The sequence below is a fragment of the Gobius niger genome (assembly GCF_951799975.1).
Source record: "Gobius niger genome assembly, chromosome: 1".
Classification (NCBI taxonomy): domain Eukaryota; kingdom Metazoa; phylum Chordata; class Actinopteri; order Gobiiformes; family Gobiidae; genus Gobius; species Gobius niger.
The window spans coordinates 62,980,261-63,001,847 of NC_136852.1; the positions used below are offsets into that span (position 1 = coordinate 62,980,261).

General features: G+C 42.6%; 1 protein-coding gene across 4 annotated transcripts in view; it reads right to left on the minus strand.

The window, feature by feature from the left end:
* The window catches only part of taok3a (TAO kinase 3a), a 45,039-nt gene extending 23,556 nt beyond the window's left edge, over positions 1-21,483 (minus strand). For 2 of the 4 annotated variants that reach the window (XM_079557672.1, XM_079557675.1), the window contains exons 1-2: positions 21,348-21,483; positions 8,619-8,721 (exon numbers count right to left, since the gene is read on the minus strand). The gene's annotated coding sequence lies outside the window, so the exon portion shown is untranslated. Of the gene's footprint in view, positions 1-6,807; positions 6,836-8,618; positions 8,722-20,956; positions 21,137-21,347 lie in introns of those variants that run through there. The other 2 variants (XM_079557673.1, XM_079557674.1) reach the window with 2 other exon arrangements.
* Positions 21,484-21,587: the final 104 nt, after the last annotated feature.

Consider the following 21,587-nt stretch of genomic DNA (forward strand, 5'->3'; position numbering starts at 1 on the left):
GGTCTGATCTTCATCAAAATCATAAGAATGAATAAACAGTGTCTGCTTAAACTAATACCACCCAAAACATTTACATTTTATAATATTTTTATGTAACCATTCACAAAACAGCGTGGAAAAAGTAAGTGAACGCAGAGAAATCTCACTGAACTGCAAGAAGTTTTGTAAAGAGGAATGGTCTTCAAGATTCATCCTGATCGTTGTAAACGTCTAATCTGCAACTACAGAAAAGCAGTTATTGCTGCAAAAGAAGGGTCAGCCATCTATTTAACACAGGGGATTCCATGCTGTCGTGAATGTCTCAGTATTTTCTGCAAAATATCTTGATAAACTTGTGAATAAATTCTTCTATTGATGATAACACGGCAACAAAACAGCCCCACAACATAATTTTCCCTGCTCCGTACTTCACAGTGAGCATAGTGTAAAGATGTTGATGCTGTTCCATTTGTCCTCCACACATGACGTTGTGTGTTCCTCCCCAACTATTCAACTTTGGTTTGCGCAAGAGCACTTGGATGCTCCACAGCACTACTGGAAAAATATTCAGTGGACTGTTGGACTTTGTCATTATGGGGCATTGTGTGAGTAAAAAACAGATTTAATCCATCTTGGAATGAGACTGTAACATAAAAGAATGTGGGAAAAGTATAGCGGTATGAATACTCTCCGGATGCTTTGTAAATATATGCCTTCTTGGAATGTAGCCACGGGCTAATTTATGATAATGGTTCTACACAAATACATATAGACAGGTTTCATTCTATAAAGACTGACAAGCTTCTTTGTGATACGTCCAAATCTTCTTTAAAAGAAAGAAATATCGCAGATTTCCGATACCAACAACACATTTCTAATCATTATCAGGTGTTTGTGTATGGGAGGAGGTTAAAATGTAGTGAACTGCAAGAGTGGGCCTTCCCTTCACATGTTTGGGCTTTGCAGGCTGTGTCACACTTGTCATCTGGGGGGAAACAGAAGACAGCCATGTGACGATGATAGGCTGTCTCGCCCTGCTGCTCATCCCAGTCACAGTGCTATTGCTCACGTAAAACCACGCACACACATCCAGCGGACATCTGAAGCTGAGTCACCGATGCCTCCCTTCCACACATGCACACAGCGAACAGTTGCCGAGTTGCGGAGCGTGTAGGCATCCCGGGCTGCTGCTCCAGTTGGCATCACGGAGCACACACTACACGCGTTCACCCGCTAAATGCAACCCGCTCGCTGCGTTTGTGTCTACCGCCGAATATGTGCGCACGAGGGCCAGATGTATCCAGCGACGGTGGCTCGAAGGCCAGACCAACACAGGGCTGACATATACGCAGAGGCAGGAGGAACGCAAGTGCCGAGGCCGAGACACTAAGCATCAACATCATCCTAATCCCCTCGTCTAGAAGGGATCCCGGCCATCGCGCCCCGCCCGAGAATAACGCCGCAGTCCAAAATCAACTATTTCACAGCAGCATGTAACCTATTCAACAAAAAAATGTGTGCAAGTCTTTGTAAAGTGAAAATTCTGTTTCATATATTGTGATGGATTATTTTGCATCCATTCAAATTGCAAATCAAAGTTCATTGCAATTGACTGAGCAGTCCTACTGTTGGTCGTCTCCTTTATCTCCTCCTTTATCGCATTTGGCCTACATGCTGATTTTCAATGCTTTGTAGCAAGATGACACTTTGTCCAAAGACATAAACAAAGATGTCCATCTTCTAAATGGCCTTTACCATTTAGTCTTCCCAAATTTAGACCAGAGCAAAGGAGGCAGACCATTTACATAATGACCTTTAAAATTGACAATAAATCTGGTCCTCAAAAGTTGACCATCAAACTTTTGGTGAGCACATCCAGATGAAACTGTCTGTTTACCTGCGGTACTAACCACATTTGCAGGCGTGCATCAAGTCTAAAGAAAGCTATTGTCAGAGACGTGACAGAAAACTATGCAACATTGGGCTTCCAGACTGTGACTGAGCTGTGACAAATGATGAATGGAGAGAAGATGGTGTAGTAAATTGCTTGCAAAAACAAGCTGCATTCGGCAGACAATAAACATGGTCATGGTCAGGCCTCCATTAACTTACATAATGAGAGATATACTCTATAATGTATCAAGATAAAAATGTAAAAACAAACTCTGGTAGATGAAGATATTACAATATATTCCTCCAAAGTACAGTGGTATTCTTTAGTCCGTAGCTCACATCAGCCCCCCCCTAACTATCCAAATGCATTCAGAACGCAAAGGCATCAATAATGATCACGACATTTTTACACACAAACAGAGCAGTTTTTACCCTTCCTTGCTGCTCCTTTAACATGTGTAAAATGATGAGGCTATAAAAGGCACTGGAAAGCAGCAGTGAAGCAGCACACGGACACTAGAGTCTACACGTGTGCTCCTGGGGATCTATGAATGGGATTGGGCCCAGAGCGGCTTAGGCAAATGGCTTAGAGGCCGATTAGGCGCATCGGGAGTGTGTGATTTAATATTACATGTGCGCTTCAAACTGCAAACTTCCTGACCAAGGAATTCACTCCAAGACCAATCATTTCTACATGATGAAGAATTTCTATAGGCTCCAAGCGAATGCCGATTGGTGATATAATGTGGACATGTGGTTTATATCCTTGGGATAAGATGTACTTTATTCAGGTCAGCTTAATGATTAACACAACCTCGTCAGGTACAGTCTGGGCAGCTGTTGATACATTAACTATACTGCATTAACGTTACCTTGGCAGTCAGTGCTAAAGTATCTGCATACTGTACTATTTACCCATAGATGTAGAGCACAAGTCCATTGTCTTGGGCCCACTGCCGCAAATGTTAGCAGTGGAGGACACTACCATCTGACAGCTACGCTGCTAATCACTCCTGGTGATTGATGAGTGTGGTCAATGAGAAGCACGCTTTTACTTTCCACCCTGATCCTGTCTCTCTGTCTTATCCTGTTAATCCCCTTGGTTTGGCTAACATTTGACCCCTGATCACTGCTGCACACAGTCTGCCATTGACCTCATGGATAATGTAGGGATCTGCAGCATAAGTGAGAAACAGTATATAGAAATTTGCTGTTTCCTGCTTATGCTTAGGGCAGATACCGCCCTCGCCATCACGATCCTTAATGTAGGAGATGGTCACACGTTTAATCTACAACTGGGCCATAGGGCAGTGGTTCTCAAACACTGTAACACCTTATAAAATATTTCTTTAAAGAGTCTCAGACACTCCTGCTTGTGTGGCTTAAAAGGGTGATTGTCTTGAATAAACACAAAAGAACACTTTTTGATTACACATCAAGTATTTTTATTGGTTTCTTGATATTGGAGAAACTCCATATTGTAAATTTGCACATCTTCCAAACATAATGATAAATTTCCACCAAAGTGGACAATAAAGTTAATCTATCATATTATCTTGTAGATGATATATTGCACACCACTACTAAATACTTAATAAATCAGAACTAAATCGGGTCTAACAGAATAACATCCAACTTAATTTCATTTTTTTTTAATGGAAAAGAATGCAAACATCTCCTGCTGAAGCCCAATTGCTCTTGTGTGTTTTTTTTAAAGGCTCTGGTTTTCCTGGAACAAGTGGAATAAGTTCCATTTATGTGCTCACCCTGACCAGGAGGATCTCTATTCATATATATAGCAAAGGCAATACAATACTTCCTGATGGGGACAGAGTCACACAACAGGAACAATACTGTGAGTAAGGTTAGCACCAAGGAACATTCTAATAAGAATAAAATATTTTGACATGCATGATTTGTGATGAGACTAATCTGATAACGCACCACACGGCTAACACTGGCATGATGCACGGAAATCAAAGACCATCTTGTCTGCACTCAATTATGTATCCCTTTGTGGGTCATAGTTTAATATGCATACAAACGACACGCAAAATGAAACCACCAAACAAACGCGTGCTCACCACCTCCGAGCCCCCCTGCTGGTGCCACTATGACTAATTGATGTCCAAACATGTTGCAGACCCGAGTCCATCAGGCTTGTGGAAACGCCATGTGCTGTGACAGGAAATGGGCCAGCCCACTCTTGGCTCGTCACTGAACTCAACTTTGCTGCAGATTCCTATTATTCAAAAGCATTAATCTGGTGGATATTGTGCACACTGCTTAGATATGATATCTAACTTTGGCTTTTCTCTAAGGTCTAATCGCTCACCTTTGATTTTCTTTGCTTTTCCTGTGCCTCATTTATTTAAGAACAGAGCTTTTACCTATAAGGATCAAGATACTCAAAGCTCTCCTGGGTTTGGCTACGTTCGATCTAAATCCTTTCTCGAGTGCAACTGAAGTGCACGCCTCAGATATATCGTGTATAACGGTACATGTGCTCACATTTGATATGCATGTTACAGAGTGTGGACTCCCATATAGCATGCCAGTATGTGTGTCACTAGTGTGTGTGTTCACAGGCTTGAGCAGCTTACTGCCCCCCTCCTGGCTTTAGGCAGCAGCAGGAATTAGGCTGACTGTGGGAATTCTTACTAGGATTCAAATCGCCATCTCTAATCACCATGAAAAAAAGAGAAAAAAAGTAAATCCGCCAAAATGTGAGTTGAGACACAGTGCAGCAGCAGTGTCTGTGTGAGCGAGACCTAAATCAGAATTATGTAATGATGAGGTTCTTAACTCTCCTGACATTACAGTGGGCAGGCTTAGCACAGGAGCTAATGCTGCGTTTGCGTGTGCGTGTTTGTGTCAATGTGCAGGGAAACTAAGTCAGTGGGCTTCAACAACCCGATCTACATCTATGTAATGAAAAGTTAAAGACAGTGAACAGCTTCACCTCCCACCACGCACAGGCCCCCAGGAGAACCTAGTGACGTGAGAGTGCGAGCCTTTTGCTAGGCATTAAATGGGTCAGCCTCATTATGAATAATGCAAGGCCAATTTAGATGCACAAATCTGGTTTGGATGGTGTTCATGAACCAATTAAAATGAAAAAGATTGTTTTAGTATCAAATATTTGGGGACAGCGTCTATGGGCAAAGAGGCTGCTGCCATTATAACCACATAATGTGGCCAACAAAGGCAAATGTAGAATGATATTTCAAAAGCTGCCAACACAATAATTCCCATACTCTTCTGCATCGTGGTTGCATGAACAAGGGGAAAGACACATTTCCTGCACAGTCTGACAAGAACAGGAGTTCCCCGGAAACTGCATCAGGCTGCCAAAAAAGGAACATCAACAAAACATTGCGCTAGCTACTTCAGAGACTACTAGTCCAATGAGGATGATAGCACAGCTAACTTTAGAGGCTGGATCAGTGCCGACAGTGTGTCTGGGGGCATGAGTCAAACACAAGATTCCCACCAGAGCTACAACTAGCTTCGATCAATCATGTGAAAACAGGAAATAAGCGCCAATAAAGTCAATAAAGCAAAAAATTGTGTTGTGCTCTTTGAATTTATAGTTTATTACAATCATCTCATCAGCTAAGAACTGTAGCCTGGTGTAGCCTAGTGTCATAGGCTTTAGCCGCAAGCTGTAGCTGTAGCTAAAACACACAACACCACTGTACAAGGTTAAAAAAATGCCCAATTCCGTGGACCCGGCAAACCTGCCTCTTCCCCCAGCCAGCTTGGTGTTGCCCCAAAGGCAATGTGATTACATACAGCTGTCATGAAGAAGACAAGACTGGTTTGACTGGTTGTCTCAAAAAAAGACAAATTGGAGTTGAATCTTTAGGGTAGTCAGACTTTACATGTAAACATAAGGACATGCTGCTCAAAAAGAACTTCACCATCATTCATTATCAGTTTGACAACATCCTTTCAATTTCAAGGATGACCAGGACTCTTTAGCCCATATCAAATGAACAAGAAAACATGATCAGAGTGTTAAGTCCAAAGCGCTGCCATTTTAAGGACCACCCCTTCGATGCTTAATGATTTAGATTGTGTCATGAGCTCATGCCATAAATACTCTGATGCCATGTACAGTGACGTGGGGAGAATTAAAATGCACTCAGACTCTACTCCCAACTTTTCCCAATGCCATACATACTATGACCCTGATTCTGTATGCAATCCACTTCAGACTCAGTAACACATGCATCCGAAAGCTTCTACTCCCAACTTTCTGTTTCCCTGATGAGGCGACTGTGTTATGGATCATAATGCACCTCAACAAATATAACACGTACAAGATGAAGAACTTCGGGTCAGTTCAAACAACACTATAAATCTTCAACTTGACGGGGATCACTAGACGCTCTGCCAGATGTGTGAATGAGTATGCGGTACAACAATGTGATCTCTCGTGTCACTGTTGTAACTGCCGTGTTGCACCTGCCTTCTCCGCGCCATTCGACCACAAGGAGAGCCCTAACCTTGACTGTGTAATGGCGCCATAAAATTATAATAGCAATTTGAGGTTGTAAATTCTCTAGGAGCGCTCTGGTGGAGGGCAGTGACAGGAATCGCAGTTGATCGGGCCCTTCATTTTGGCCTTTAGGCTAACTCCACTTGTGTTTTTACTGCAGCCGCACATGTCTGTTTCCATTTAGGGCGCACATGAGTCAGCGGCTCAAATGTACAAGAAGAGCTGACAGCGAAAACTACAGTATGATTTCACAATTGCGACATACAGGCTTCAACTAGACTAAGCATTCTGATGTGAAAATTTTACCTAATGAAAGAGACAAGAGCATTCTGGTGTTAATGCAGTGTGACAGAGGCTTGGTGAGTTGTTAGTTGCATCAGGAGCTTGGCAGACAGCACGCTTTAATTATGAGGAAAACAAGACCTACTTACACACAGCTGATGTCTCCTCACTGTCTGACTTCAAGGTGAAGGACATAGTGGAACACGCAAAATGCAACCAATTAATCTGGTGTTGCCCAAATCAAAAACACTTGAAACTGCAATAATGTGCAATGGGCATAATTCAATTCAGTATAAGGTTGAAGTAGCAATTATGTAATTCAAAGCTTTTTTTTCAGGTCATTAAAGGCACACTATGCAACATTTTGGATTAAACGGTTGCCAATACAAAACAGGCTCCTAGTCTCCAGCAGAAAATGTTATTTGTAGTGGGCAATCAAGAATGAACTTGGTTGAAGCTGTAACCTATTTAAATGTCATATTTGGCTGCCTTTAGTCAATATCACCATGGATACGATACGAACTGGAGACGTACCCACTCTCAGCAAAGTTACAGTCAGGTCTTACGAGAGATGAGCTGCTCACAGCATAGACACTTGTTTGTTTGGTCATTTTTATGTATTTGAAGAAGAAGAAGAAGAAGATCTTTATTTATATAGCGCCTTTCACAGACATATAGTCACAAAGCGCTTTACATGAGACAGTTGTACATTCACTCCATACTCGGTGGTGGAAAGCTACGTTTGTAGCTTCAGTTTCCCCTGGGGGAGACTGTCAGAAGCGCTTTCGCGACTACACACGTCTGCGCCAACGGACCCTCTGACCACCACCATTCACTCACACATCATTCATCCTGGCCTATTGTGCATGTTTTTAGTGGTAGGGGAAACCGGAGTGCCCGGAGGAAACCTACGCAGACACGGGGAGAACATGCAAACTCCACACAGAAAGGCCCCGTCCCTGGTGGGAATCGAACCCGGACCTTCTAGCTGTGAAGCGAGAGCGCTAACCGCTGCGCTACCGTGCCGCCCCTATTTGATATACTATAAATAATATCTGTAATAAAACACATGCTTGTATTAGTTTCTGTTTTTTAGGGTAAAATGTTACACGGTGTTGCTTTAAATATATACAAGGAAAATTTCAGTCGTTTTATGTTCCATCTCATATATCAAAACAATGTGAACATTAAGGTCGCTCCAAGACCATTTCTATATGTTCCTAACTAGTAAAGACAAGAGCTGCTGCCGGTCCCGAGTACTAGTCAGACTGTGCGAATACTAGATGAAGACGTAGGGCCTGGTCCTCACCCTGGCGCAACAACGGCGTTGGTCCAAACGAGGCTGGGATCTAGCGTGCACATACCTGTTGCGTCAGTGCTTGCGGACAGTGGCTAAATGGCCGCGTCGATTCGGAAACTAAGGCATGGTGTGCTCAAAAAGTGCCTCCCATTTTTTCTCTTCTCAAATTTCACAGGGCGCCCCCATCAGCACGAAAAGTCTAGTCTACAGCTGGCGTTTGGAAACACAAGATCGGGCCCATGGTGTCTCCACAGTCTGAGCATTAGCGATAGCATTAGCATCATAGACTATTAGCGATAAAGTAAATGAGGGTGGCTTCACCAAAAGCATTCAGCCCCGGGCTATTTGAAGCTCGTTCATGCTCGCAATTTGGCTGAGTTTGCCTGAGGGCGATGTTACACATGTTAAGGCAAACACATGGAGGAAAGAATGACAAGGCTGTGTTCAATAATGGCAAAAATGTATCAATGGAAAGTCCATGAGCGCAAGGAACTTCCAGAGCCTGTCCCCATTTCCTATTGGGCTTCAGCAGCTAATAGTGATGCTATTTCCATGTTTCACAGTCTACGGGTCTACGTCAATCTAATGTTATGTTAATTTATTTCAAGTAGTTATGCAGTTACTTTCTAAGCAATATGTAAACGTACTTATTTTACTAACCTGTTGGGAAAGTCGGCCAAGCTTTGTTAGTATTCAGTTAGTCCCAGAATAGTCCAGCACCAGGTTCTTGATCATTTTCCTCATGACTTGAATGGCACTCCTCCTATGGGGAGAAAAAAAAGAGTCAAAAATCTGAGAAAAGGTTCAGAAAGCCTCATAAACAGCAGAGTAGTGGAATATCTTATACTGTGCACACATAAAAACACATCCAACGCCTAACACAGCTCATAAAGCCTTCAACTGTCCTCACAAAGCCAGATGATAAAATGACTCAATGAGCCAATACACATTCTTTCAACGTCAGTCAACAACAGAGTACTTCGATAATAAATTCAGCATTTTTAAAGACGATTGGGAAATGCAAAGGTTTTTCTGTCACCATACACAAGAAAAAACAGCTTTGTACATGAAGTGTTACTATATTACATGATCAAAGCTGACGGCAGGCTTCAGTTCAACAACAGTACAATGGCATGTACCTTCAAACCCACAATAATAAAGCCATTATCAGTGTCTCCAATGACACACTGACATTTGATTTATTTGAGCAGGAACTAGATTGTCCTTTCGTGCAGTTCAACATTGTATTGCATTGTCTTGCCATATAGGCTCCAGTGCTTCCTCAAAAGAGCTATCTAATAATAAAACCGGACAGTGGGAGAATAAAAGAGGATGGATAAAAGTGCATTGTGTCCCTTCTGAGTGTCTCTGAATGATTTATAACTCAAACTGACACGTGCCGGAGCCGCTGGGAAAGTTGGGGCTGCACTTCTCCCGCTGGCTTGTGTTGTACTGGCAGGTCTTTGGGACTCTGACAAGACGGAAAAAGAAACATGTTTGTGTAGCAAATCAGAAATGCTGTACTCTAGTCTGGTTGTTCAACAATTAGGAATAAAAAGAGCCAGGAGCCAGGTTCGATCCACCAACTTTTAGATCAGGGGCGAAAGCTCTTTCAAAGGAGCTACTTAATGCCAAACTGAAAAGTAAAGTGCTAGTGATGACAATAGGGATCCAATGACTAAATAGTTCGGAATAGAGCTATAATTTCATAAATATTGTAAAATGTTGTAAAGCGTGATTCCCCATGGTCACTGCAATGTTCAAATCCAGTGCTAATGGCTGCTGTGTTTACCACCTTGGGCCATATCAGGTTGGCGAGTTTACCGAGTATTAAAATAAACATGAGTACGTCACCGAGCGCGGTAGATAATTTGGCTACTGATCCGAATCGTGATATCCACAGTCGGTACTTCGTGTTCTCTGTGGAACATGACAGTGAGTCATAAATCCTGACTCACGGAGCTGTTGAACTCAAAGGAAGGTTTGGCCAAGTCGTTCCTAGCCTTGGACTCTTCAAACAACGAACCAGAGCCCACGTAACGGGACTGAATCTGGGACCTGAGCCAAAAGTATGTCTCATATTATTTCATTTGCAACACTGTACATGTGAGCGCACCGATATGGGTTGACCACCACCGCCAAACTAAACCATACTTCAATATTTCTGCATGAAAGTGCTTCTTTAATTATTACGAGTAGGTAAGTTTAAATATTATTTCAAGAAAACAGAGACCTTATTACAGCGTATTTATTTTAGGAGCGACTATTTTCAAGAATATGTCGATACACATGGGGTTTTGATGAGTCATGCGAGGCGGTGGGCTATTCTTCAAACTTCCCACTGTGCAAACACCCACAAGAAGGCAATTTCCACAATACGCTAAATTCTCCGTAGATGAAAATATCCTAATCCTTGAAGATAGAAAGAAACTCCGCAGCATGTTACGATTACCCTGCCAGGGCCAGTGTGTGGATTTTTATAGCACTGACTCATTTCCACTGTGATAAACACGCGCACACACTCACACTAAAGCAGGATTTTGGAGACTTCAGGGCAGCTCTTATCCTAACAGCTTAGCGACACTGTTGAGACACGCATATACTACATACAAGACTGTTAGCATGTCAGATTAGCACAGAAGCTTTGGCCAACATAAACATGGCTTCAGGACTGATGGAAAAATAATAGAGTTAGAGGTCTGGCTTGTGTCTATCCAAGGACCAGGCCTAGCGTCAGTAAGACACTTCCTTCTTACTTACAGCAGGAGCAGCAGTGACTCCATACAATAGGTTAGCCAAGTAAAACAGATCATAACAAAACAATACAAGTTGAATTTTACTTCCAGTCTAAATCTAAAATTAAATCAAAATTGCTGTAAAATACATTGGAAATTCCAGCCGTGCAGGATGTCCATGGGTTCCCACCAGCAGTATTTACATTTATGTGGTACACACGGAGAGAAATGACAGCTCTGACAAGTGAGTGCTCTCCTCTCACACATGTCCATCAGGAGGTGTTCTGTGGAAAGCGGCATCATGATGTAACGTGAAGCCCCCTTTGGGTAAAGGGAGGTGTCGGGAGAAGTCAAGGGCACAGGACAAACAGCACAGCATCATTGTGGAGAGCTATATGCTGGTGACTAACACGTAACCAACAGCGCCAAACCTTTTTCAGTCAAGGAGACCCCTAGTGCAGTAGCACACATCTCCAACTTCACAAACCAAAGACATACTGATTTGCTATATTAAAGAGGGGGTGTTGTGCTTTTTGTAAGTACAGGGTGGGGCATGGGAACTTCCTTTTTTGAAAATGAAAAAAAAACCAAAAAAAACTGCACACATTTCAAAATTCTTATTTTTTTTTGTCTGTCACACAACATTGTAAATTTAATTTTACACAGTTTTGAAAGAATATCTTTAAATGTCAGCCTCCATTCTCAATGCACTGATTCATATGACATAGAACGTTTTGGTCCACTCAGTATGTAGACCGGTATATTGGCAATTTTGGTTCAAAGGTTATTCTGTAGGTCTCCCAGGGTCTGTGGACGATCGTTATAAACCAAGGATTTGCGATAACCACAGGAAATAATCACAGGGGCTAAAACAGGCGAGCGCCCCCTCTAAACCTTGAGCGTTTGTATTTCCCAATTTGGAGGTAAAGTCAAAGTTTTCCACAGACCTACACCTTCCCAAAAATAGTCTCTGCACACTGACGGCTCGCGTATCTGCAGCAGGCATCAGTCAGGGTATTAGCAGTTTGCCGTCTGCACTGCCTCCATTTGTCCTTCTTTAACAAGGCTATAAAGACACATTCACACGTCTATACGCGCACACGCATGCGTTAGAGTTGCATACAAGCTCGACCCTTATTTAATGTTTACTGGGGCCGGCCTGTGTCTCAGTATCCCACAGTTTCTTCTTCTATTAAAGCCATTCATCGTTTTTGGCAGCTACCAGCCCTGAGGCCTTCTCAGCTGAGCGGAGTTTTCAAACCAGTGAATAGTGTGTGGTCTACTGTCTGGGTTTCCCAAAGCCACAACAGTCTCCCGTTTCAGAGATGCGCAGTTAATCCATACTGCTGTTCCAACCACTTATCAACACTTGATAGTAAAGTACCTGCTTCTCATATTCAATCATATTATAAAACAAATTTGTAATATGATCATTCTTCACACTGAGGACTGAAGAGTGCCATGGCTTCTTGTTGAATTGGCACACATCACCGGGGATGGTACCTTTTACAACAAGTTTCAGAATCCCACACAATTGCAACTTCAAAAACTATTGTGGAAACGAGCTGGTCTTCAGGTTCCAAGCCTTAACTAACGGTGTGGGGTACAGGTTAAGACTCTGCTAAACACACTCAGTTTAATCAGTTTAATCAGGTTAAATGCTCACTGCATTAACTACCATCTATTGCTCTTCACTGAAACACTCACTGAAAAAAGTCTGGACACCCCTGCTTTCTTTAGTTAGACCACTTCCTGGATTTGGCTTGACCTGTGCCTTGAATTGAAGACTTTACACGGTGTGACAGTGGCTCAGATGAGGGAGTTTCATGTTTTTGAAATGTCTGGTCCCAGGCTGCAGCACTGGTCAAAGTCAATTTTTTAAATAGGCCCTGTAGGCTGAGTGGAGCTTCATTATTTTAAAAGCACAGCTTTGCCAGCAGGGCCACCTCCTCTGAGCTAACTCACTGTGCACACTGACCTCCACATGCCGTGGGCTTCATGGAAATGAAGTCCCGCCGCATTCCTTCTTCTACACAGGAGCTCAGACATGGATGACCTGGGGGAACAGTGACTTTCCTACGTCCTGAAGGCAGGTATAAATGTAAAAGACAAAAACAAGCCATACAGCCTCTGGTCTAGCGCTAATCCAGGTCTTTCCAACTTGGACCCAATTTCTCTGGCTTTGGGATGTATCTCAGGGGTATGCTCTGTATAAAATGAATCTACTTTACCAGGGTCGTAAGTAAGAAAGAACAGACAAAAAAATGGTGCAAAAAACCAAGAGCACATCAGTGAATCCCATGAATTTTATCTTTTCTTCAATGAATGGGATGACTACAAAGGGCATAGTACTTCAGTCATTCTGTTATTTCATTCAATCACCTTTCCATGCCATTTTTACCTTGTACTTATTGTGACCATGAAATTGTGTAATAGAAAAAGTTATCGTCGCACTTCAAACCAGACTGCTGGAGAATTTTTAAATGGCTCCACTTAAAACAAGAGACAGAACACGCTCTCTGTAAAGCTCCAATCCATCCAAGTGAATACATTACAGCAGCGTGTATTCTTCAAAGTGCTACCAAATACCAACTCACTGTGTTGGTTATTAGTGGAATTTGTCAATTTCTCAAAACAAGAAAATGAATTGAGAAGTTGAATATGAATGAAGTACACCTTGGTGCCTTTCTTCTGTGCAGTGGATATAGATGTATTAGGGCAGAAAACAGTTAAAGGTGTAAAGTCGATCAGGAGCAGTCAGAGATCCTGACCTGTGGCCAGACGGCTGTAGTTGACCTTGCTGACACATGGATCTGCAGCGCCGTGAAACCAGACGGCTCCTGTTTTTATCTTTGTAAATGCCAATGCCACTGGCTGGGATTTAGGTGGCGCAATAGACCACATCGACCCACCAATAACCCCGGCTCGTTTATGACAGTTAATTCCAGCTGCATTGATTTTCACTGGCTTCAGTTATACAGACACACGACTCACTCAGTTTCCCCAATAATGGAGGAGATAAGGTAGGCCTGTCCCCTTCTTATAAGCTGCTGGATACCCTAACCCTAACCCTTTTCTAAAATCACCATTAATGCACTAACCAAAAAGAAATAAAGGCTATAGGTTATAATTTAAATAAACTACCGAAAACAAAATGATTGCCAGTGCGGTCAAAGAAGCAAAGATCTGAACTTTACCATTAGAGTGAAGTATGGAGGTGACAGCGGTCCCTCCTGATGGAATGGTTAACACATCACAAAGACTTGATATAGAAATGATGAGTTAAGCACTACATAGGAGTGTCTCAAACATGCTCACTGTACTATATATGTGCTTTTAGGACCCCTGCTGAGAGAGCTGTGGGGGAGTGAGTCATCCAGCGGTTAGACCATATCCACATTCCCATCTGACCGACAGAGGAACTGCCATAGGCCTCAACATGCAACATAAATGAAGCAGTACATTACACAAACACGGTGAGTTTTTTGTGTGAGTTCATATCTGAACTGAACAAAGAGTGAAGATCTACCGCTGGACTGCAGTCGCCCACTGCGCCTTTACATTTCACCCCGGTGGCATTGAAGGATGGATGGGTTAAATGTAGAGGACACATTTTGTTGTAGTTGTTGTACAATGCTATGTGTCTGAGGGGAACAACCTGGAGTACAGGTCGATCATCACTTTGTGGTCTGGTGTGAGCGCAACCGCCTGTGCTTGAGCACCAGAAAGAGAGAGGTGATGGTGATCGACTTCAGGAGGAGGGCACTACTGCACACACTTCTGAACATCCAGAGGAAGGACATTGTGTCGGTGGACACTTTCAAGTACCTGGGTGTTTACCTCAACAATAAACGGGCCCCACAACACCAATGTCCTGTACAAGAAGGGCCAAAGTCACCTCCACCTTCTGAGGAGACTGAGGTCTTTTGGAGTGAGCAGGCCTCTGCTCAGGACTTTTTATGACTCTGCGGTAGCCTCTGCTATCCACTACGCTGCCATGTGCTGAGCCCCGGGCAGCACAGAGCTGCAAGAACAGACTGAACAAGTCTGTCCTGGGCCCACTGGACTCTGTGGAGGAGGTGAGGGACAGGAGGATGTTAGCCAAGCTCATATCCATCATGGACAGTACCTCCGACCTAGGCCTAAAGGTAAAAAGTAACTTGCAATATGTGAATTGATATTATTGCGAAATTTCACATTATTTAATGCATAGGAATTGGTTTAATTGGTTGAGACAGTGCATGTAAATGAACAAGCCACTCCGGATTGTATGACACGATATGTTCCATTCTACTGAAACACAATTTATGAGTAACTGGTTTTTCAGCAAATTGTGTAAAAAAAAAAAGCACTACATCAGGACCAAAACAAGACAAAAATTGAACTAAATTAGGAAATGTTTGACTAAAACTGAACTTTTATTTATAGTTAAATGCATTGTTTGTTTGCAAAAAAATGTGTCTCAGTCAGATGAAGACTTTCGTTTTCTCCAGTTCACATGAGGCAGAGAGGCTGAGAACGGCAGACATGAAACTACCTCCTCCAGAGTTCTCAGAGAGGCTGGGTGTCAGACAATACGATATGCATTGTTGTGTTAAAGAAACGTGCGTCCGATACCAACATACCGTCGTTTTGTCGTATGGCTGCTAAATATAAATAAATGCATGTATTTAACTTTTTTATTGGGTGAAATATTACGCAGTGTGGCTTTAATCTTCTACCTTCTGTCAGAAAGGAATCTGGGCCAGCTGATGCAATTTTCATTGCATAGATCTGTTAAATGAGGCCAGACACCAATTTCCCTTGCATTTCCTCATGCAAGCTCTAAACCTGTGAGGTCACATATGCAAATCTAAGAATTAGTTCAAACCTTTTTCAATGTCGGGCAGATGAGACAGCGATCTGTGCGGTTTCAAGCACTCACGATGTCTTAATGTCCGGCACTTAACGTCGTGTTAATCCTTAAGAACAAGAAGCCAAAGTGAAAGAGAAAGACATGCAGGGTTTAAATAGAGGAAACCCCAAAAAGGAAACATGCATGGAGGCCTCTGAGTCATTTCCCTTGTCTCTCTGTTCTTCCTCAAGTCTTCTCAAACAGCCCCTGACAGCAGAGATGATGCACATCAGCAGGTTTACGCTGGTGAGAGAGCTTTGTGGGTTTTATGCCTAAGCATTCCATTTTTTTTTAGCCCCTATAAAGTCTGCAATTAGTTTGGGAATTAATACTGAACGTCCTCCTCCTCTTGATAATAAATTGATTCATATACAAGCCTTCAACATTCAACTCATCTGCTTTCTTAAGATCTTTTAATTCCAGTATTATTCTTGAATAAAAATACTTATATATGTTATATCAGCGAATGGTGAATTGCAGTTGGTCACACAAGCGTTACTTCACCAGGTGAACACAAACTGAAATTCAGTGGCCACACAGAACTGCAGCGCTGCTCACAATGGAATATTGATAACTGTACTACCCTCAGCCGTGAGAAGTAATACATCACTGTGTGTAGTCTTGTGTGTGATGTTAATAAATAATTAACTGGGGAAATGCATTTTATTGCAAATATTTATATCTTAAGAGAAGTAAGATATCTAAATGATGAATAAAAAATAATAGACAATAGTTTTCAAGCTGTTGGGCCTGTAGTTGTAGTTCTGAACGGGTGATACCCATCTGGAGAGAGAGCATGATCACTGTCTCATCTCTCTATCGTTATTGTGGCATCAACAAAGGCCTGTTTGTGACCATTATAGCCAGTGCACAGTGATGATACGGAGCAGTCATGCTGGCCCTGATCCAGGTCCTTCACTGTGAGTTGGGCAGGACAACAATAGGAGTCCCTATCTGCTGTGGTGCCGTGTCAAACCAGGAAACAATCATTAAACGTGGGTCGTAGTCCATGCTCAGCTGCTTTGATTCAGTTTCCTCCTTCGTCCCCTGGGACAGCCATCTCTAAAGTAACTGTAGATCATGGCACATCTGCTCTGTATTTGTGTGTACAATGAGACTGTATGAGGAAGCAGAGGAGGAAACTGACTTTTTAAAGTCACACTGTACATAATGAACCTTAGACTTTGACATTCATTGGTATGGGCAAAAGAGCAAGAACTGTGGGAAACTATAAGAAGAGCAACACATGAAAGGTCCAGTTAAGCTGTTATTTTGGACAAAGATACAGCTTCCCCCAGATTCATCAGACGAAAATCTGCACTTGACCCAATGGAAGGCGTCCAGTCACAGCATTAGGGCTGCATGCCGTTTGGGCACAAGCCTACTTCTCCTGGGATGGGGGGATGGGACAGGATTGGCATCCTAGTGCAAGCTCGTGTCTACTTAGATTTAATGAACTATTTGGGTATAGAAATATACATAATAAACTCCTGTAATATCCCATCAGACCAACGCAACAGAACAGACAGTGTAGTGCTTTAATGAAATGTGATATTACAAGTGAAATTTGAATTGAGCAAAGCAAAGGAGATTGAAATATTGTAGATGTCATGAATTACCTCACTCCACACATACTGTATCAGCATCTGTCAATCCCAATCACAGCCCGTTCAGCTGACATGTCCCACTGAGCTGAGGAGCATCAGGAGTTTCCCACGTGCTCCAGCAGGGACGCACCAAAGCCCTATGGCAGGACGTGTTCAATATTTAAATACCTCTATTACTGTCAAACAAGGCGTCCTAAAAATAGCCCTGCTAAGCCTTTTCCTGCTTCCTGTTGAGCTAAATTAAGCCCAGGGCCTTGGAGTGGCAGTGGTGGGCTGAGATACAGTATGACATCACCTGGTCTCTTCAGCTGGGGATGATGGCTCACTCCAGCTTAGCCCCGTCAGTGAAGGCGACATGGCAGACCCAGAGTCGGAGACAGATGCGGGCAGACGGGACGATGGGGGATGGAACAAGACCAACTCTAGGACACAGCTGCAACATCGCCGAAGGATTGAAGGCGTCTAATGAAGGGCTGTAATCAAGTTGCTCAAGCCCGCCTTCCACACCCAGTGGCTCTGACACGCCAAAATGCTTCTCTGATGACGGAGGGGCCCATGCACCAACAGGGAAACGATAGAAGTGTTGAAATTGTCATACACAAAAAATGACAGCGTTAGTGAATCCATTTTACATTTGTATAAGAGACAATGCTGTACATGCGATGTTCGAACCAAACCCCTCGACAAGAGTTTGATGATGTACTGACAGCTACGATAGAAAGTTTGCAGCCTCATGTACACTAAGGACAAAGACCTCAGCACATAGTAATTAAATAAAGCTGTTGCAACTGCTGATTAATCCCATTAGCAAGTATCAGTACTGTGTGGCTCTAGTGAAGACAAGATCTCGCAGCGGTGCAGACTTTAGCAGTACTTTGAAATCCTCATTAAAAGCAGTATGCATGAACACATCTGCTACTGCAAAAGAGGAGGGGGGCATAATTCTCCTTGTCATCTGAGACAGCGTTCCTATTCGACATGCTAAACCAGATCACTGCTGAACATTAAGCCTGACAGCAGCGCTTTAATATTTGATGCGCTTTGCTACTGTGGCATAAACCGCCACAATGTAGCACCAGCTGAAATGACTATTCTGCAATGCATTTTACAAAAGTCTACCATCCACATGCAAGTGGAGGAAAGAGGAGTGGAGTTCCTGCAGTCGAGCATTAGTCAGCAAAGACCAGACAATGGAAGGCCATCTCAACAGGTTGCGATCACAGATGTTTACAAAGACTGTAGCATTGGATTAACAGTAACTTTTAGAAGGAAAAGTACAGCTTATATATTTCATAAACATTAGCTTTATCTATGTGGACAATGAACATAATCATGCTCAAATCTAATATTGACTTTATGACTTCCGGTTTTCAAGACTAGTTTTTCATTCAATCACAGAGTAGTCTTGCCTACGCTTGGTTGCCACGCCTTTGGGTGAAATCAGCTTAGAAAGTACAGGCCTAACTTAAGTTAAAGCTCAAGCAGTGATCAGTGAGCTGTCAAATAAGTAAATCATATTGATCATATCTATAACTAAAGCTTATGTTTGTTTTCTGATTAAGCCTCAGCACCAAATGTTGGGCAATATGGCAAAACAACAACAACTGCACACAATGCCAACCCCAGTTCCAATCATTTAGCAGTTCCAGCACCACTTAACAAAAAGTAGTTTTCATTTTATTCCTCCAATCTCCCCTCTAAACAATGTGCTATAACTGTCATAGGATTGAGACAAACTATAGATTTCATGTTGGAGTTTTGAACTGTTAAGTGTGCAATGCATCCTACCTACCCTTCCTTTAAATCACCAGCTAAATTCTGAAAGTAATGGACCTGATGTAGTCTGATTAACTGACTTTAGTAGAGAAATGAATCCTAAAACCCCCAAAACATGCATCACACTTGCAATGCGCACAGCAAGTAGACAGGATATAACACTATGCAGTCTGCAAGAGTAGAGGCTCTTCCTGCAGTAAGAAATGACAGTGAGAGAAGACTTCAAACTCAAAAACTAGTATGAAGCTTCACATTTACTTATCCTACAGAACCCTTTTATCAACCGGTATTAAAAAAAATGCCATTGTCTCACAGCACAGTGCATGTACTAATGCCAAAGGGGATTTCCATTGCCATGCAGAACCTTATACCCTTATTGTATCGTATCATGCTTATCAACTCCCATTGCATAAATTGCGTTGTGTGCATCATGTTGTCGGACTTTTGATGTTGCAATATCACCAAATTGCCATGAATGCCACACCCCTAAGAGGACAACAAACCAGAAACCAGTCCCTCAGGTGAGTTTGTACGAGTCCTCACAGCACCTCATGTTTCACCCTCTGTCTGTCACAGTCACATCAGACCATAGTCAGGAGCAGCTGATGCGTCCTTTTAGTAAGCACTAACGCCATGAGCAAACACCAGGGTTCAAAGACATTTGTGCAAAAGGATGACACTCGCCTTGAAATCAGTCTCAACATGCCAATGCTAAGCTGCATGTAATAATATTCTTCTTGCAGCACAATATCAGAAAGGCTAATATAACAGTGAAATGACCATGGTTTTCATTTTCGGCTATATTCTTGAAAATCAACACGATCAGTGCTTTTCAAACCAAGAATGTCTAGTGTGTTACGGCGTACAAGGCACATGTTATACGAATTTGTGCTAAGCCAGCTTTGTACTGTTATGGTGTCTGTACAGCTGGACAATGTGATGTCTGAGTCCGTCAGACTATAGTCAACTACCCACAGCCTCAACACAACATTGCACATCTTCAGTGAGCCAGGTCGTCGTGATGGCAAATACTGCAGACAATAGGTCAAAAATATGTGTTTCCTGAAATAACTAAGACACTACAAATCACATGCTCCATTTAACTGTATAGAGCAATTATAATATCGTTCTTGTCAATCCTAACTCAATGCACAAACAACCCGCAGATATACCTTTAAAAAGCAGCAGGATGTTTGAGCAAAATGTTATCACTGTGACTTTTGTTTGCCCAGCCAACATTAACATAATGAACCTTTAATGGAATCCAATCAAAAAGACTACTTTAACTCAATAAAGTAAAATCTTCTCTAAAAACTGAAAAGCTGACAATGATATGCAAGGCAGAGACATTTATTTGTATCATAAAGTGTATAACGGGACAACAGCGCGCTGCCTCTCTCTCATGCGCTGTACTCACCAGAGATGACATCATGTTAGGTCAGCTTGGGTTTTAGTGCTCAGCTTGCTATCTACATCTGCCATGTCGAGTGCGTCACGTTAGCCCACATTTACTTTGAACACAGCTTGTTAAACAGGTCACAGAGATGCTTGTAGAAAATGTTTGAACCATGCAAACTCGTGGCTACAACAATAACTGCGTATTGTTTTCCCAGTCAGCCAGTAGCCCACGGATGACCCATGAAACAAAGTATAAGGCATCGATCTGTATTTAGTCGCCTACCTGCTAAGAGGACGTAGTAATAAATACGTGTAGTAAAGTCTCTAGTCATGTGTAGCCTACAAGATGTTACATAGTAACACAGCCATTGTGACTATAGTAGACGATAGTAAAATCCTACTCACAACAATGTACGACACGATGGGAAGCATATACGACGTGAGGATATTACGCAGGGCAACGCACATTGTATGATGACATTGCTAAAATATTGGAAAAAATTAAAATGCGTGAGGAATGACAGTCAAAATAAACACTTTACAACAACCTGTCATCCCTCTCTTCAACATCATCATCGTCATACTCACCCATTGAGGAACACAAAGAGCGATAGGCTCTTCAAATCAAAATATCCCAAATCGAGCACAAAATTGAAGCAGGTGTAATGTTACATCAATCAACTAACATAGCGCTAAACGCAGACCTACGCACTTAACCCAGGAGCAGACACTGCGCTCTGTACTCACTACCTCCGAGTCCGAGCAGTGGCCGCAAACAATGTAAAACCAGGCGGCAGTTTGCGTCGCCGACTTCAGCTAAACATTTTACAACAGGCACATCTTTCTGATATTTTGCTCATGCCATAGCCCTGAGGTTGAAGGCTTAAGGGGAAGTGTCATGTTCATGTGTGCAAGAACTAGCACCAAGCTAAGCGCCCAAATAAATCGACAGCGAAACAAAAGCAAAGGTGATGCTTACCTTATTATTAGTTCTTCGTGCAAACCGGGCGTGCTTCACGAATGTTTTTAGCCGTAGTGCGAGGCTGGTGTGACTTTGTAAAGTGCTGTCAGTCGGTGTGGACTTCCTGAATGACGGAGCAGCCCGTGTTTGACAGCTCCCCTGGCGCGCGCACTAACACACGCGCACTCACACACAGCGGAAACAAAGTTTACAACTGCAGTAGTTGGTTGACAATAATTCCCACTCACATAAAGGTCT